Source organism: Prunus mume, linkage group LG4, assembly GCF_029339155.1.
Source record: "Prunus mume cultivar Tortuosa linkage group LG4, ASM2933915v1, whole genome shotgun sequence".
NCBI lineage: Eukaryota > Viridiplantae > Streptophyta > Magnoliopsida > Rosales > Rosaceae > Prunus > Prunus mume.
In genome coordinates, this window is record NC_142701.1 from 6,177,739 (window position 1) to 6,192,833 (window position 15,095).

General features: G+C 45.9%; 1 pseudogene; it reads left to right on the plus strand.

Moving 5' to 3' along the window:
- Window positions 1–691: 691 nt before the first annotated feature.
- Window positions 692–1,567, plus strand: LOC148917774 (uncharacterized; annotated as a pseudogene).
- The last annotated feature ends 13,528 nt before the right edge of the window (window positions 1,568–15,095 follow it).

Consider the following 15,095-nt stretch of genomic DNA (forward strand, 5'->3'; position numbering starts at 1 on the left):
GATTTACCCGGATTTATGGGGGTCACACCACCATGCTTCACAATCCCAAATGCCGACTTGACTACCAACTTGCCCCGATCAGGCTCCACCACGCAGGTCTTTTCCGCCTCGATTATCCCTCCAGGACTCCTCCTATAAATACTAAGCTCAAGACTACATTTAAGGGGTTCAAACACCAAACCAAAAGCCTCCCATGGAAGCAAATTATATTTTCCTGTAATGCACTTTCAATACCTTTATTTGCTTTCCTAGGAGTAGTAGTAGATTGTAAGGAAAATCCATTCATCAATATATCATACGACCCTTGATTTTCAAGGCGCCGGAGCACCATCTCTGTTATCATCTCATTCACCCCATATATCATACGACCGTCACTATCTGAGCACGCGCCGGAGCATCGCCTAAAACCCGCCACCAACACCACTACTAAACGGCCTTGTAGCTCGGGCCGTGAACGGCCGAGATCGGGTTCCTCTCTCGGCCACAATCGTTTGATTAGGAGTCGAACTCAAAACAGGCGCATCATTCAACCATCTTCTACCCAAACCTCATCACCATCTAGACTCACGGTAGACCGTGCTGGCACGCCTGCGCACAACCACACCGCATCTAAAAGAAGGACGTCACGTGTTAACGCACATCCCCTCGGCCCGGAGCACCAGGCCGTGAGATTTGCGCAACCAACACTACAATGGCAAACTTGGCAAAATTGGAATTTGCTACCATGGACATTTATGAGGACAACTATCTATCATGGGTCTTGGATGCCAAAATCCATCTACGTGCCAATGGCCTTGGAAAAACAATTGTAGATGGAAGTGATATTACCTGAGGAAAACGCAAAGGCTATGATTTTTCTTTGTCGTCACATTCATGAAGCGCTGAAAAGCGAATATGTGGTGGTTGATAAACCATTGGTTATGTGGAAAGCCTTATGCGAAAGATACAATCACTAGAAGACGGTGACCCTCCCAAGAGCCAGATATGAGTGGACACACTTGAGATTCCAAGACTTTAAGTCAGTGTTAGTACAACTCAACAATGCACATAATCACCTCCCTGATGAAACTATGTGGTGAAAATATCTTTGAGGAAGTTATGCTTGAGAAAACTCTTAGTACCTTTCATGCCTCAAATGTGCTCATGTAGCAGCAATATAGACATAGTGGTTTTACGAAGTACTCAGAACTGTATCTTGCATTTCAATGAGCTTTTATTGAAAAATCACCAATCTCGCCCAACATGCTCAGCACCGCTTCCTGAAATAAATGCTGCATCTCAAGAAGTGAATGCCACCTCATCTCGTGGCAGTATCCACAGACGTGGGCTAGGAGGCAAGCATGGCCGCTGGCAAGGAAATAGAAAAGATCGTGGTGCCCATTCATATGGCTTGGGTCCAAGGAGCAATCCATCCACGAGTGGCAAAAATGCATCTTGGAATAAGGGGAAAGAACAGACAAGCCATGTGCCTAGAAATGTTGAAGGTGCTTATCACAGATGTGGCGCAAAGGGACGCCGAAGCATTTGGCGGATCTCTATCAATCTTCACTTAAGAATAGGAAAGTGAAGACAAATTACATTGATCATGTTATACCAGATCCGCCAGCCATAGATGGCCCATCGGAAATATCGCGTCAGTTAGACATGATGCATTTGGATGTTTCCGTTTTTGTTATTGAAAGAGGGAATGAAGTTTATGGGTTTGAATTAGACTAAATTCGTTTATGTATGATTTGTATTATCTGAAGTACTGTTTTCATTTCAATCCAGTAAAAGTGGCAGTGTTTATTCCTTTACATTGAATAATTGTTTATTGATCTAGCTTATTTTATTTATTTGAAGGCATGGATTTAAATTATGGATGTTGCCAAAAACTCTAGCAAATATATTTTTCTCGCAGACAATGCGACTACTCATACGATCCTTTGAGATCAAAAGTATTTCTTAAACTTGATGCTTACAAAAGCAAAGGTAGCAACCATATCAGATCTTGTAAATCTGATTGAAGGCTCAGGAACAACCTAAGTTGTGTTACCAAATGGAACAATACTGTCCATTCAAGATGCTTTATTATCTAACTCCAGAAGGAATCTGTTGAGTTTTAAAGATATATGTTTGAATGGCTACTATGTTGAAACAAAAATTGAGGAAAATATAAAATATCTTTGCATTACCTCTAGTGATACCCAGAAGTGTATACGGGAGAAGCTTTGTGCGCTCTATCAGGGTTGTAGTATACAACCGTACGGACAATTGAGGCACATAATGTCATGGACTAGAAGTTCATTGACTCAAATACTTTTAAGCTTTGGCATGTCCGGTTGGGTCATCCTGGATCCACCATGATGCGTAGGATAATGACCAACTCTAAAGGACATCCCTTGTTGAGAAAACACATTATGTTATCAAGTGACAGCTCTTGCCAAGCTTGTTCACAGGGGAAGTTGGTGATTAGACCATCACAACCAAAGGTTGATGTTGAATCCCCATCATTTTTATAGAGAATCCAAGGGGATATTTGTGGGCCTATTCATCCTCCATGTGGACCATTTTGGTACTTTATGGTCTTGATTGATGCATCTACCCGATGGTCACATTTTGCCTTTTGTCCACTAGGAATATGGCATTTGCTAAGCTCTTGGCTCAGATAATTAAATTACAAGCCAATTCCTAGATTATCCCATTAAGTCAATCAGACTCGATAATGCTGGTGAATTGACATCTTAGACTTTTGATGACTACTTCATGTCACTAGGCATTGACATTGAACATCCTATTCCTCATGTTCATACTCAAAATGGCTTTGCAGAAGCTTTAATTAAGCGTCTTCAATTGATAGCTCACACCTTCCTAATGAAGACAAAGTTGCCAGTTTCTGCCTAGGGACATGCCATTTTACATGCAACATCATTTGTGCGATTGAGGCCCGTTGCCAACAATCAATATTCTCCAATACAACTCGTGTTGGGTAATCAACCAAACATTTCACATTTAAGAGTTTTTGGTTGTGTGGTATATGTGCCCATTGCACCATCGCAACGTACTAAGATGGGCTCTCAACGTAGATTGAGAATTTATGTTGGTTTTGATTCACCATATATCATCAGATATATAGAGCTCCTGATGGGTGATATCTTTAACGCATGGTTTGCGGATTGTCATTTTGATGAGACAATTTTTCCATTATTGGGGGGAGAAAAATCTGTTCCTAAAGAACAACAAGGCTTACTCATTCCTGAAGAACGACGTGAATTATCGTGGGATGTACCCACTTTGTCTCATCTCAATCCTCATACCGCTCAATGCGAAATTGAAGTGAGAAAGATCGTTTACCTCCAAAGTATTGCAAATCAGATGCTAGATGCATTTAATGATACAACAAAGGTGAAGAAATCACATATCCCAGCAAAAATGCACCTGCAAGGATTGATGTCCATAATGGACAAAACAATGTGCCAGCAAATGATTCATCTGTTGCACACTTGAAGCATGGCAGGACCACTAGGCTCAAAGGATTTAGTCCCTCGAAAGAGGAAGTCGATGGCCAAAATGAATCTAGTTGAAATAAATGGAGAGCCCACAATTCATAATTCAAATGCCCCCGAGGAGGGACAGGTACTTCCTAAAAAAGAAAATGTCATTGGTGAGACAAGTGCCCCTGAAGTAGCAGCGGTACCTGAAAGTCAAGAAATCTCCATAAATTATATATCCATTAATGAATTGTGGAATAGAAACGAGATGATCATTGATGATATATTTGCATTCTCAGTGGCTACTAAGATCATAAAAGATGATGATATTGGGCCTTGCTCCATTGATGAATGCACACAAAGACAAGATTGGCCTAAGTGGAAAGATACAATCTAGGCAGAATTAAATTCTTTGGGAAAAAAGAGTGTTTTTGGACTTATTGTTCCAACTCCACCCAATGTGAACCTTGTGGGTTATAAGTGGGTATTTACAAGAAAGCATAATGAGAAAAATGAGATCGCGAGTCATAAAGCGCGACTTGTTGCACAAGGTTTTTCACAAAAGCCTGGAATTGATTATGTGGAAACATACTCTCGAGTAATGGACACAAATACGTTCTGTTACTTAATAAGTTTGGCGGTTTCAGAAAAACTTGAAATGAGACTTATGGATGTCATTACCACATATCTGTATGGAGAATTGGATACATATATATACATGAAAGTCCCAGCAAGACTTAAGTAGCCTAAAGCAGCCAGAAATAAACCACGGGCATGTTCTCAATTAAATTGAGAAAATCATTATATGGGCTAAAACAATCTGGGTGAATATGGTACAATCGTCTCAGTAAGTATTTACTAAAGGAAGGATACACAAATGATCTTATTTGCCCATGTGTGTTTATTAAGAAATAAGAGTCTGGATTTGCGATAGTGGCAGTATATGTTGACAACATGAATCTAATTGGAACTCCTAAAGAGCTCCAAAAGACTGCTGATTATTTCAAACGCGAATTTGAGATGACAGACCTTGGAAAGATAAAATATTGTCTTGGCTTACAGATTGAGCACAATGCTAATGGAATTTTGGTGCATCAATCAACTTATACTGAAAAAGTATTGAAGCGGTTTGGCATGGATAAAGCCCATCCACTTAGCACTCTAATGGTTCGTTTGGTCACTTGACACTAAGAAGATCCATATCGTCCAAAAGGGGATGATGAAATGGTTCTTGGCCCAGAAGTACCATATCTTAGTGTGATAGGTGCTTTATTGTACTTAGCACAATGTACTAGACCATATATAACATTTTTAGTGAATTTGTTAGCAAGATACAACCTTGCTCCAACAAGCCGACATTGGACCGGCATGAAACATATTCTATGATATCTTCGTGGGACTACATACATGGGCTTATTCTATTCCAGTGTATCGACCAATGCTCGAGTATTGTTGGATATGCTGATGTAGGATAGCTCTCTGATCCACATCAAAGACGCTCACAAATTAGGTATGTGTTTACATGTGGAGGAACTGCAATCTCATGGCGCTCAACGAAACAAACGTTGGTAGCCACATCTTCTAATCACTCAGAAATACTTGCCCTCCATGGAGCCAGTCATGAATGCGTTTGGTTAAGGTAAGTGATCCATCACATCCAAAGCACATGTGCCCTACCCTCAGCAATGGACACTCCAACAATCCTGAATGAGGACAATGCAGCTTGTATTGCTCAGATCATAGGAGGATACATCAAGGGTGATAGGACCAAGCACATATCACCAAAGTTTTTCTACACATATGAGCTTTAGAAGAGCCAAGAAATCAAAGTCAAACAAATCTGTTCAAGCAATAACCTGGCAGATCTCTTCACCAAGTCTTTGCCAAAATGTACATTCCAAAAGCTAGTGCATGACATCAGATTACATCAACTCTGCAAGCAATCAAATTGGAGCATGCAAAATCAGAGGGAGCATTCAAGAGTCTTATAATACAGGACATATGCATGTTGTACTCTTTTTCCTTCAACTAGGGTTTTTCCCACTAGGTTTTTCCTAGTAAAGTTTTAACAAGGCAACATGAACGCATTGAACGTTACCCTTATGTCTCAAATAAAGTTGTATTCTTTTTCCTTCGCTTAGGTTTTTTCCCACTGAGTTTTTCCAAACAAGGTTTTAATGAGGCAACCAATCTAGGGACACGTGGTCTCCAAGGGGGGGTGCCGTAAAGAAAGTGGTGAAGCCTACATAAAGAAAAGAAGTAAATAATAGTCAAAAACTTAATGATGATGCTGGAAGCTTAATGATGATGTTGGGTAGAGAAGCCATCCAATTTGCCTATAAATAAGCTTGCTCATTCAATTGTAGAACACACCAAAGGAGAAGAGAGGAAAGAAAAGAAGAGAAGAAAGGAAGAGTGAGAGGAAACAAAAGAGAGTGAGTTCTATCTAAGAGGAAATTCTGTCAATGTAAACATCACAAGAGCAAATACAATTCTACTCCCAATATTTAGTGATACTTTTCATACTATGTTATTTTATTTTTATAACATTTTTTGTGTGTTTCGATTTTATATGGTTCATACTACTGATTTAGCCCTATGAATATGATCTGTTTTACTCTTCTTCGAGTTGCCAATTAAAGGAGAATATAGGCAAAACCATAGTTGGCACCTATTTGAGATACAATTAAATTGATATTTTACCAAATTCTTTGATGCTCAACAACATGTTGCACATGTTATGTTAGGGCTATTATTTTGTTGTCTTATTTTCTTGTGACGTAGCGTGACAAAGAATGACTAAGCCTTTAGCCTAAAACATATAACTCTGGAATCCACCAGTAAGATATAAAGAAACCTCGGGTTTATTAATAAATTGAAATAAAAAAACATAACTCTAGCTAGGCCTCATCATTTGGCCCGCGGGCTCATGGCGCCGATGGGGGCCTGCCTGCCCATAGGAAAAAGCCTGCCCGGCCCGTTATGGGCTTTGAGATGGCCGCCCACCTTGGGCCGGGCTAGCTTGGGCTTGGTGTGTCAAGCCTGCCCGCCCATAGGCCCGGCCCGATTAAGCCCAAGAAAGCCGGCCTGCCCGCCCCATTAAAGCCCGTTAGGCCCGCATACATATATAATTATGTATAAATAAGAGTTTAGGATTAGGATTATATCACTTAAATCACATATATAATTTGTTTCATTTTATTTACTTTTCTTTACTCATTCCTAGTTTATAATTGGATGATTAGCACATTAATTTGTGTCAATTATTAATACAACAATTATATATATATATATATAAATAAGATGAACAATATATCATATCACGAAGTATAATCGTACCACCAAATATAATCATGTTTTTCTTGAACACATCACCAAACATTTACATATTTATTTATACCATCCTTTTAAAAAAAATATTTTTGATACTTATTATTTTTTAAAATTATTTCTTAAAACGTATTACGGTCTAATTATGTAATAACCTCAAAAATAATACTTTGTTTTATTATTTTTGTGGAAAATCTTATTAAGTTGTGTGACTTTATTGGGTATTTTATGAATTTGGTTTGATATGAAAATATTGGAATTAAGTGAGTTTAATATCAAATTTAGACTAAAATGCCCTTATGATTAAGTTTATGATTTTTTTCGAATGAAGTAGGTCCGTTTCGCCCGCCCGGCCCAATGGGCTTTCTCAAGCCCGACCTATGGGTCGGGCTTGGGCTTTGAATTTTTAAAACCCGCCCGCCCTGCTCAATATTTTTCTCTCTTCTTTAAAGCTGGCCGCCCCAAGCGTTAAATTTGGGCCGGCTAGCCAGCCCATTGACTAGCCTTAACTCTAGCCACGGGTAATATCTGTTTAAATACTCCTCAAAACACTAGGAATTAAAATATGAAAAATAACAAAGTTTCTCAAAATTGTAAAAACATAAAAACTGAATTCTGGGTTGCTAAACAATCTAGTATGCCCGAAAAAGAGCATATGTCATGGTAAAGATATGTGTTTTACGTGTGACGATGTTCAATTCAAATCGATGAATCATGGGCCAAATTCTAAGCTAGGAGCCTAAATATATAGTTTGCCTGATTTACCCTTGCGCATGCATATTTCTAACTTCTCTTCGATTGCTTCCGCCATTTGTTCTACTTCACTTGACTTCAGCTCCCAAAAAAATTGATAAAAGTGACATTGACCTATTGTTGGTCCGTCGCAAATCTCGCGGCCTGGTACTCCGGGCCGAGGGGATGTGCGTCAACACGTGACGTCCTCCTTTTGGATGCGGTGCGGTTGTGCGCGGGTGTGCCAGACGGTCTATCGTGCGTCGAGATGATGATGAGGTTCGGGTAGAAGATGGTTTAAATGTTGCTCCAGTTTTGCGTTTGACTCCTAATCAAACGATCGTGGCCGAGTGAGGAACGAATCTCGGCCGTCAGTTCACGGCCCGAGCTACAAGGCCGTTTAGTGGTGGTGTTGGTGGCGGGTTTTAGGCGGTGCTCGGCGTTACTCGAGAGCGACGGTCGTATGATATATGGGGTGAGTGAGGCGATAACAGATATGGTGCTCAGGCGCCTTGAAAATCAAGGGTCGTATGATATATTGACGAATGGATTTTTCTTATAGTATACCACTACTCCTAAGAAAGCAAATAAAGGTATTGAAAGTGCATTACAGGAAAATATAATTTACTCCGTGGGAGGCTTTTGGTTTTGGTGTTTGAACCCTTTAAATGTAGTCCTGAGCTTAGTATTTATAGGAGTCCTGGAAGGATATTCGAGGCTGACAAAACCTGCGTGGTAGAGCCTAACCGGGGCAAGTGGGTAGTCAAATCGGCATTTGGGATCGTGAAGCATGGTGGTTTGGGGTTGAGAAGCATGGTGGTGTGACCCCCATAAATCTCGGCAAATCCCGGCCACCACCCTAATCGTGGGATTCTGCCCCTTGGCCATGGGAACGCATTTAATGCCCTGGTCTGGTGGTTGGTGATCTGACCATAAGTCATAAGATTACTTGTGAGAATGTCTGCGCCTAACCACCCTGATTCCCATCACCAAATCCTGACTTCAGTCACCTCCCTCATGCATTGAATGTTTCTTGTGACTAGTGGGTTTTGTTGCAAAGTCAGAGGCATTACTTTATTAAATGGAGCGTGGGGCCTTGATGCCACGTGGCGATTCAACCACAGCTTTTTCAGACCGTGTCTTTTGTGGCCTTCGGCCTCGGCCTTCAAAACTACGGTCGCGAGGCCGAGGGGATTCTACCTTTGCAACTTTTCTTTTGCTCTTAGGAGGCGAAATGCTTGACGAAACGGTAGGCACCAGGGCGGGAAGTCCCTTTAATCAATTCGTGACCGTGTTTTATTAGGCACAAACATTGCCCCACATCCTGGATTCTTGGTCGCGGCCTAGGCGGAGGTCGAAAGGATTCCAAGGGATGGACCCTTTGCATTCCCACAAGTGATTGTGATTGGTGCTTTAAATCGTTGGTCAATCGGCGCATTAAATGCTCAAGCACGCCTCGCAGCCATCATTGCCCATACTTGTGCGAGCCGTCGTTTCGTCCGTCAAGCGAAGCGGCGGCCTCGGCTTTCGACATGTCATCGCACCCTTTGAGCACGCTTGTCGGCCGTTACATCTCTCCGAGCCACGCCCTTTCGTTTCAAATTCCAGCGCCAATATAAAAGCCTGTCCATTCTTCATCCCTTCCTTACGCTTTCAGAACCTTTAGATGCCCAAATTCTGCCAAACCTTTCTCTCAACTCTTCAACCCTTTCGAACTCCATATTTCAGCACCTCAACCCCTTTCTCGCACAATTATCCCCTTTGTTAGTGACCACCGACTTCAGTCGCTTTTCTGTATTTCTCTGAAAACTCTCGAACTCTTCGCCCCTTTTCTGAGCACTCGGCTCCTTGGTGTTCTTCGTGTTCATCACCCTTCCTTCGACTTTTTCCAAACATACCCTTACTTTAATCCGTTGCAATGGCCTCTAACACTCCTACATCTGTTGAAGCTCGGTCCCAAGTCTTCCAGACTGAGTTCGAAAACATTTGCCGAGAAATCCAAGGCTCGGTCTTACCCAACATCGTCACACCTTGGACTGATGACGATGGCACCGCCACCGACTCTTGTGTCCTCGGCCCCTCTGTAGATAGCGGGATGCCGGAGAGGCTAGTGGCTCATCTGAAGAACAATTTGGTGGACCTCTCAGCCTTTGATGGGGGGACTTCAAGATTGGAATGTCACCGGATCGCAGCCCCAATGGCCAACCTTGACCTCGGACTAGGAGAAATGGCTGCCGAGGATGGAGCATTTCTTCGGCCAGCAATGGAAGGATCAGGGCATCTACCACTTGATTAAGCTGTTCGACCGGCCGCTCGTCATGGACCGGTCGCTCTTGGCCGCGCCCTATGCTTCGGTCGTCGGCCACAAATACTATGAACCTTCGGTTTGGTATGATGACGCCGACCGTTCTAGACATGGCTGCCTTATTTGGCCTCTCTCCCCTCGGCGTGGAAGTAAATGCCGTTCGTGGCCCCGAGGCCGAAGGGAGTTTAAGGTCGTATGGCCTCATCGTCGACTTTCCGGGAGCAAGGCGAAGAACATGCTCAACTATTCCGCTTCTATAGCAACCCGGCGTGGAGGGCGGCCCGATGAGCGATTGCATTGCTCCCTTGGGTGAGGTCGAGCATGTCGCGTTCTTCTTTGTATTGGCTATGCAAGTTCGTGTTCTGCACCCAGCGAACAAAGTCATCCCGAGTTCACCCACCGGCGACTATCTTGTGCGGCGGAAGGTGGCGCTTGGCCCGTTCCTCTTCGGTCATATCTACCGACGCTTCACGACGTTGTCACGGATGGGATGAAGCGAAGCATGGTGGTCCACTATGGGCCTTCCAATTTTGGCTGCAGGCTTATTTCCCAGAGCCGAGGGGAGCGGCCAATATTACCGACACCGAGCCATTGGCCAATGCGTTTGCCCGGGCCTCGACTTCCTATTATAAATTTTTCTATGGCTTGGTCGAGAGGACTGGGTCGCGATTCGGGTGTGCCTTGCTCGGCCGTACCCATTGTTCTTGGCTCACAACCTCTCCGTGATCCCGATGGTGAAACGGATAACGATTTGAAGGAAATCTAGGGCTCCTTCACAGTCGCGCGACCTTCACTACGGCTTTGTCAAAGGTGGGGCGAGATTTATCTACCGAACCGTGGCGCGACAATTTGGCTTGATCAGACGGCACCGGTTCCCCATTGTCAACCATTCGACTCGTCTTTGAGGGCCGACATCGCCAAAGACCGCGGCGTGGCTAGCATTTCCTTCACTTCAAAGGGAATGACCTTCCTCACTCTAGCGCTTGGCTGCGTCGTAATGCGCACGCGAGGATGGGCGAGTGCAGTGCGAGTGCATATCGGCGATTCATTCGACCCGTTGAAGAGGCCGTGAGGGCTCGAAGAATGCGGATGGGACCCCTCGTCCCCAAGGTCGCCAAGTGGAAGAAGGGCCCGGCCGTGCTTCCTCGACCGAGCACGCCGGTCGCGGCCCTCCTTCCGGTTAGAGCAGCGGTCGCGACCTCAACTGCAGCCCCGACCCAGGCGCCGGTGTAGTGGGCGCAAAAAGCTTCGGCGCATAGGGATGCCATCCGCCCCGCCGCTCAATCGATCAGCCGTTGGTAAGCCCTCTTTCTTTTCGCTTTGCGTTAGCTTCTCCGAGCCACCTCTGTCTTTGTTTACTTGCTTCTTACCTCTTTACTTCTCCTGTACACACACTGGTCGCAAAAGGATCGAGGCCCTAAACACGGGGCCGCAGCGGTTGAGGCGCGACGGCGAAGATGTTGCCGTTGAGGCAGCGGTGCTAGGTGGCCGAGGAAAGGGTCCTCCTCGTTCTTTTGGAGGCCGAAGGCGAGGAAGAAGTCCCCAGGATTGTGAGCGCCCCTCTCGTGATCGTAAGTACTTATCCTTGATCACCTATTTTTCTTCTTTTTAGGCCCGCCCTCCTCTTTATTTTTCGATAATCTGTCTTTTCCTCGAGGCGGCGGTGCGAGGAGTCGGCCGATGAGGTGGCGTTGCCGAGGTAACAATTGAGGGGCGGCCACCGCCGGTCGCGGTAATGATGGATGCCGAGGCGGCGGTTGTAGAGGTGCAGCGAGGAGGCCGCCGCGAACATGTCGGATGGCGAGGTCCTTGCCGTGGACCCGACGCGGGCCATCCGGTGGAAATTCCTTGATGCGCCTCCGCGTGCCTACCTTGGCGTTACCACGCTCGTTGAGCCGTTGCCGTCCGCCTCGTCGTCGGCGGCATCATGATCCGCTCGGTAAGCATTTTGTTTTTCTGTACCTTCATTTTATTTTCGAATTCCACCACGTGCCTTTGGACCGAATTTTTGCTTCGGCCTCCCGGTTGTCATTATCACTACCGCGGTCGGTGTAAGTATGCCATGGCGCCGCGATCCTAGAGCTCGATGGCATTGATTGAGCTTGCGTGGTCGAGGCTATAGCTACCGACGCGTCAAACCCGCGCATGTCCCTCGCGATTCCCAGAGCTTGTGGTGCGAAGCTCTGGGCGCCGTCGGCGCTGAAGTGAGTGTTTAGATTTTCACCTTGTCACTTGCCATGTCCTAGTTGGTTGTCTCCCATTTTAACTCCCTTATTCCATTTTCAGGGAACCACCTCATCCGATGATCTCGAGGAGTTATATGCAGTCTTCATGAAGAAGAAGGCTCCGGAAGTACCTATTCCTTGGGGTTCACCAAATGACCACGGCTGAGGCATTCATGGAGTTTAGGTCCTGTCTGGATATGGCCATGGCGTTGGGTGCGCTTGACTCGGCTCAATTGGGCGAGCTACAGGCTCGCTTGGCGATGGCGAGAGATGATTCGGTCGGTATGTTGTGGCGAACATAAGGATGGCGAGGATGCTCGCTGAGCAAGAGCATGCGATAAAATACCAAGTCCAACCGCCATGGCCCGCTTGAAGGAAAATAACCTCGTCATCCAAAGAGAGAATGAGGAACTTGCGCGGTCGAGGTTGGATTGCCGAGCTCGGGCTGTCGAGATCTCATCCTTGGTAGCAGAGATGGTGCGATCGCGGTCGAACCGAAGCTGAAGTCTTGACCACTCAAATCCTTAAGGCGACCGAGAAAAAGAGGGCAGGCGGATATAGATGGTGGGGACATTGCCTGGAGGAGGATAACATGCCTAATCTGGGGGATGTTTAGTGAAGGGGTTTAGGTGGGCGGCCGTTCAAGGATTTTGGGATGTAATAATTAAAACCCCTTTTTTTTTCTCTTCCCACAGATACAGATACATGAAAATTTATATATTATTATTTTTTGTGTTGTGATCGGCCATGACCGGCTGTTTTTTTCTTTTGTAAAAAAGCGATGTCTTTAATCTAAATACAAAAGCGTGGGCCTTCTTTTCTGATTAATTGAATGTATGTCGTTTGCTTTATATTGGCTGCGCTGTTTATTTAGCTTGCTTGCCCACTTCCCCTTTTATTCTTTTTGACTTTTTGTCGTCGCCCTCGGTGCCATTTTTTCCGAACTCGCGCAACTGTAAGCGGTGAGTCTTGATTATTCTAACTTTCCTAAACTCCGGCACGGTTTGCGCCTGACTCTCCGTCTTTCGCCTCATTGTGAAAAACTTGAAGACATCGGATCTCTAGCTCCATTAGTTTATGAATGTCATGGCCGTAGGTCAATATATAGGAAATGTGCTCATGGAGTGGCTTTGATGCGCGGCGTGCCCAAGAAGCCCTAGAGAGCAAGTCGCGCCAACTCCGGCCTCTCCGGGTGGGTGCATTTCGGTGGAACTCGCGCCTCCGGCCGTCGGCTGAGTCATCCTTGGTCGTACCGAGCGCCTTGGTCGGAGGGTCCTCGATGGGGCGCTTCGTTGGGCCACGATGGCCGTGGAACTTGTTGCCCTCGCTCGCCGCCTTACTTGCGGGCCACTTGAACGGGTGCGACCGTAGCCGGGTGGTACCAGATATGCCCGTAGGTTTGGACCAGGGGTTGAATGGGTTATAGTTGGAATGGCGAACCGTCTTGAAGATGGGAGCGGCGGCGATAATGACATGTGTAATGGTGGAGCGGTCGGATTGCTCGCCGTATTGCCTTTGTGATGAAGCGGTGGTCGAGTTGCTTGGGCGGGATGGGTATGGACGGCCACCGTGTGGATGGGCCGAGTTCTTTGGACCGCGGATCGCAGGCTGCTTTACCCGGTGACACGGCCAAAGCATGGAGTGGGCCGTCGTCGTCTCTGCCGGGTAGGTCGGTCCGGGATTTACCCATGTTGGTGGGATTGCCTAGCCGCATTTGTCGGCTGTGAATGTTGGCCGTAATTTGACGCTTAGGGCTCGAACCTCTCGCGCTCTTGGCCTCTCTGTCCGGCTCGGGAGGCGTTGCGGACGATGTCACCAGCATCCTCTCTTGAAAAAGCGTCTGTAGCTCGAGGAGAATTTGTCCATTGAGCCATTAAGGATGTTTGCTTCGCCATCAGATCTTCGAAGACTGCTTGCACTCCCATGGACTCGGCCGAGGTTTTGACCGCATGTTCGGTCTCGGTGACGAGTGATTGGTGAGGTGGACTCATGAGCCTCAAAAGTCATTTCATTGTTTTGTTTTTGAGTTTTGCACTGTGCCCTAGTTTCCACCATAAGTTTTTTGAGTCCCACCGGGTCATGCCAAAAGTGTTGGTCCGTCGCAAATCTCGCGGTTTGGTGCTCCGGGCGAGGGGATGCGTCAACACGTGGACGTCCTCCTTTTGGATGCGGTGCGGTTGTGCGCGTGCGGCCAGACGGTCTCACCGTCGTCGAGATGCTTGATGAGGTTCGGTAGAAGATGGTTTAAATGTTGCGCCTGTTTTGCGTTTGACTCCTAATCAAACGATCGTGGCCGAGTGAGGAACGAATCTCGGCTGTCAAGTTCACGGCCTAAGCTACAAGGCCGTTTAGTGGTGGTGTTGTTGGCGGGTTTTAGGCGGTGCTCGGCCCGTTACTCAAAGAGCGACGGTCGTATGATATATGGGGTGAGTGAGGCAATAACAGAGATGGTGCTCCGACGCCTTGAAAATCAAGGGTCGTATGATATATTGATGAATGGATTTTTCTTACAGTCTACTACTACTCCTAAGAAAGCAAATAAAGGTATTGAAAGTGCATTACAGGAAAATATAATTTGCTCCGTGGGAGGCTTTTGGTTTTGGTTTTTGAACCCTTTGAATGTAGTCCTGAGCTTAGTATTTATAGGAGTCCTGGAGGGACATTCGAGGCTGACAAGACCTGCGTGGTGGAGCCTGACCGGGGCAAGTGGATAGTCAAATCGGCATTTGGGATCGTGAAGTATGGTGGTTTGGGGTTGAGAAGCATGGTGGTGTGACCCCCATAAATCTCGGCAAATCCCGGCCACCACCCTGATCGTGGGTTCTGCCCCTTGGCCGTGGGAACGCATTTAATGCCCTGGTTTGGTGGTTGGTGATCTGACCCTAAGTCATAAGATTACTTGTGAGAATGTCTGCGGCTAACCACCCTGATTCCCATCACCAAATCCTGACTTCAGTCACCTCCCTCGTGAATTGAATGTTTCTTGTGACTAGTGGGTTTTGCTGCGAAGTTAGAGGCATTACTTCATTAAAT